Source organism: Triticum aestivum, chromosome 3B, assembly GCF_018294505.1.
Source record: "Triticum aestivum cultivar Chinese Spring chromosome 3B, IWGSC CS RefSeq v2.1, whole genome shotgun sequence".
NCBI classification, from domain to species: domain Eukaryota; kingdom Viridiplantae; phylum Streptophyta; class Magnoliopsida; order Poales; family Poaceae; genus Triticum; species Triticum aestivum.
This window is the reverse complement of record NC_057801.1, coordinates 837,153,070-837,157,611: the sequence shown is the minus strand read 5'-3', so window position 1 is coordinate 837,157,611 and position 4,542 is coordinate 837,153,070. Positions and strand designations below refer to the sequence as shown.

Below are 4,542 nucleotides of genomic sequence, written 5' to 3'. Positions count from 1 at the left end.
ACACAATTGTGTGGCAAACTGTTACACATGAAATTTGCCACTTAGAACCATACAGTTTACCATTAGGAACTACTACAGCAAAAGACAAACGCAGCATAACATCCCAACTCTACAAGATAACTGAGAGTACATACACAGGAGCAGATACTCCCAACGATTATAATAAGCTATAAAAAGATTGTTTCCTATTATTGGGAAAAAGTACATAAAATCAGGCGATCGAGCATATAAGAAATTTCACTGAAAATTTATAAACAACAAAGTATTTGAACTCATGAATGGATTTAGTGGATTCAGTGGTCGATTTATTGAAGATGCAAGGATAAATTCAAGTATTACCATTTGACAACTATTCATGTGTCAGGAAGCTGAGCAATCTGATGTCAATCTTACCATGGGTTATACCAGTAGTATGGCCCTGCAAATGCTAGGAGAGGTTCACAAATTTAAGCATCAATCAGAATGGGCATGACTGGTTGCTACTTACATATCATAGGCCAAAGAGTTCAGAACCTCTCCGGTCCAATTTCGACCATCACATGTAACGGAAAACAGTAGAGGGGACATAAAAAAGGCCTTGCCATTAACAGCCATGAAATAAGATAAAAAAAACAGGTTTGTGGTAACATTCCAATCTGATGCACAAGAAATCCGAATAAAGCATCACCAAATAGAGAAATGGTTGGTTCTTTAGTCCCATGCATGAACATTTGTACACTTTCAAGTTTTTGGATCAACAACACTAAATAAATAGAGCAGCTAACGAAACAATCATTATGTTATAAAAGCATTTCTCATGTCTTCTGTTATTAGGTCCATACAGGATAGTATTAGGCCAAAAAAGTGAAAGAGTGTAATGAGAAGGTCTAGCAACTAAGATCCTAGATCTGTAGAGTCAACTCACAGAAAAGGGAGCCAAACAGGGAAACCCATCACCCATCAGGGACAAATATTCCTTGACCCATCCTTTAGATACCAATGTCGGAATTGATATATATATTATAACAATTTCCTTTAAACTTCAGTTTTTGTACATGAGCTCCTTTACTGTTGGCTTCGTCATATTTTATCCCTAGTTACATAATATAAGGAACACTTTCTCACAAGATGCCATGTATGCAACAAAAAGGAAACGAAGTACGTACTATTATGCATCTGAACCATATTGACTACTAATGTGACCAGTGTTGATAAATCTGGAAAGGTTGCAACTTGCTCGGAAATTCAAAGGGCATCATAACAAGCTTGTAGGTCGGGTGCACACACTCTCGAAGGCGACCAGGGAGAGTTTGATGCAGGTGATGTTGTCGTCGGCGTTGCCCTACCGCAGAAGCTCCACCACGTGTCGCTAGTTATCACACATGACCTCAAGGATCTGCAACACATCAAGACGCAACATATACTCAAATCAGTAAATTGCAGACCAGGAGCCCACACGAGCGACCTCAAGAATAGTATGCATATCCAGTTCGGGTGGATCTAACTTTCAGAATGCTAAATATCTGAAAGGTCACTAATACGAAGTTCACCAGGCTTGGGAGCACCTGATACTTTCCCCATCAATCAAACATGTATCAAGTGACTGAGTTCCAAATCATCTTATCACTTACAAAGAACTCTGTCATGTAACTAAATACCACATACCAAAGATGGCCATATGGGCACAGGCACAAGCAAGGGTGAAGGCACCGTTGTTGATGCCCCCATCAAGCTTGAAGTTGTGGAACGGGTAAACTCTGCTCCTCAACACTTGACACACCAACATATCTGCTAAACAATCAGCACCTGTTTCTCTAATGGGATAATGTCATTTTTGTTGAGACTATATGTTCTTCCTCATGGTCCTGGGATACTATGCCCAAAGGAATTTCAACTTCTGACCATGCCGTGACAAAAAGAGTGATGGGGAATTAGATGCATCAGACAGGAAGGGAAGAAGAGTGTCGTACCTTGTAAGGGAAGAGCAACAAATGATAAGTCGCTGGCGGGCTTGGAGGAGGACCAGAGCACACTGTCTTCTCCACTCCTTCACAAGGTTGTGCCTCACCCTCCCCGAAAAAACGACCTGCTTACTCCCCTTTAATAGTAGAGATTAAACTGTTGATTATTCCAAAGAGTAATAACCATAATTAAAAATACTAACAAGAAGGAAAAACAACAAAAATAATCTTATATAATGCATTGCATACCTGGTTGACATGGAGGGGTTGGCAAGACCAGACTGAGAACTGTCATATTTAATTTTCACTCATATAAAACCTATAGGCTAAAAAGTAATAAGATAATACATCATGTCGAAAATAAATTGACAAATCATGTTAATTTCAAAAGGGAGCATCGTCAATACAATATGAACATTTGCATTTGCGCTCTCCATATGAATGACTGGCATGCCATAGAACGTCCATCAAACTTTGGTAATTATATTCAACCATTTTCAAATAAAGCACATTGTTATTGTAAGGAATTTATTATTAATGTGAGGTTCCATTGGATAAATCAATCTGACAACAGTCAGAAAGATGTTTAGAATGCGTAGCCTGTATTAAGTAACAATATAACTTCCAGCACATAGTAGTGGGCTAGTTGATGAAATAACCGGACCAAACTACATGGAGATTAGACATAATTCAGAAGTGTTATTAGACGTGGTCAAAATTCAAGAAGGCCAATCTTCGCATTCGTTTAATCATTTTGAAGGTAATTCTCCGCTACATCAATCCAGTTGCGCTAATAGAAGCCCATATATAAAAATAATGTTATGGATTAATAATTTAATTTGCAAAGGACAAAAAAATGTTATTACCATTTTTCGGTGTTGAACACAACTAAATGGTAAACAATCCACCAAGTCCTTGCCACGGATAACATACCTATAGTCTACTTTCCACCCCTACTTTACCAGGTTCGCCTCCCCATGGTATCCCCCTCCTCGGAAGGTCCCTGCTCCAATATAATGCATGAATACACTCCATCCAAAACCTACATACATAAGAAAAACACCCATTGTAGAATTCCTCAGGGATCCACTTAAGTTGTGAATCAGTCCGCCAAGCAAAAGGAATTAACTGATGAAGGGGCAAGGGAAATCACCTATGATGAATGGCAAGTTTGAAAATGAGAATCATGACCAGGGGCGTAATCTTCAACTGCAATGATTACCTGAGATCCTCCAGAATAATTTAGTGCGTAACCAAGCTCATATGGATCCTGCAAGGAACATTGAGAAATATTTGAGCACAAAAAGGGAGTCAAAGAGTGGCAGACCGTAAGGAACAGAAAATGATAAACAACACAATAGCAGAGGAAAAACATAGAAATGTATAGCTTTTTTATATCACTACTAAACCTGAGATCATCTTAGAAGTGAAGGAACTAAATAATTACAGTACAATAGGCGCATCAACGACAATCAATCTGTAGTTTTAGTAATACATTCTTGATTAATAGACAGAAGCACAATTAACAATATGAAGTGCTCATGAAACTAATACTCAATGGACTGCACACTGATCACTGTCCACCTCATTTTGAGTTCTATCCACCGCATTTTGAGTTGGTTACCCAACTCTTTCACACTGAGTTGCAAAAACTCCAAAATATACGACCAAGAATAACAGACCTGAAAAGTTGTGTTTAAGGGGAAACTTCAGAGCAGATAAAAGCAGTCTCAAACACCTTGTCCTTTTTAGTTGACCAACTCTTTGGGAAGTAAATGTCCTGGTTGTAAGAAGGAACGCATAGAAAACATATTTGCAGCGAAAAGTGATTCAATATATGAGCAATTAGGACAAGATTAGTGCTTTGGGAATTCAGAGAGTTGTCCTCCGTAATCATCCTTATGATAACATGATTTGGGAATTAGGCAAGCTCGGGATTCTGTGGAGATGTTCGATAACATGCTTCTAGAAAGCGTCATGTTACACCACCCCCATCCTAGACACCATAGTACGTTGTGAGGTTGACTCATGCACCACATTTGCCACCTGGTCTGGCCGCCCTGCAGGGCCGGTCCTGAGATTTCGGGGGCCCGGGGCGAAAACTAATATGGGGCCCCTCATCGCCCCTCATATATATGTTTGCATATATCAATATCAAAGGTTGAGATTGCTAAGTGACCTCCCACCCGGTATATGTATGTATGTAGTAACCGATCAAAAAATGTATGTATGTAGTATTATAATACACATCAATTTAGGACGTAATATTCAATGCACTAAAATAATTTCTACAAAACATCTTAATGTTGATTCAAATAACAAATAGAATCATAAACACTTACTTGATTCTTAACATCAGTACTGCCAACTCGTCGAAGTGCCCCTATTACTCTTGATAAAATTTATCCATAGTTCCTCTCTGTAATTATATTAACTCATCCATAAGCCTATTTTCCTTTTTCTTGCTCATTACCAAATCGATACTTTCCAGATGATATAATATCAGGCAGTGCTAAAACACAACAATTACAAAATCTGTTGAGCTAAAATAATCTAATTGCCAACATACATGTAGTGACAATAGTTAGTGAATTAGTGATTA

At 38.4% G+C, this 4,542-nt stretch overlaps 1 long non-coding RNA gene across 3 annotated transcripts; it reads right to left on the bottom strand.

Annotated features, from left to right (window-relative positions):
* Window positions 1–1,111: 1,111 nt before the first annotated feature.
* Window positions 1,112–4,214, bottom strand: LOC123066983 (uncharacterized). 3 transcript variants are annotated; one of them, XR_006431487.1, is made up of 5 exons: window positions 3,623–4,214; window positions 3,094–3,210; window positions 2,190–2,982; window positions 1,950–2,077; window positions 1,112–1,375 (listed from the first exon to the last, which is right to left on the bottom strand). It is a non-coding gene; the product is annotated as an uncharacterized lncRNA (long non-coding RNA). The 3 variants fall into 3 exon arrangements; XR_006431486.1 differs by having other exon boundaries at window positions 2,190–3,210; XR_006431488.1 differs by having other exon boundaries at window positions 1,150–1,244; window positions 2,190–3,210.
* Between the last annotated feature and the right edge of the window lie 328 nt (window positions 4,215–4,542).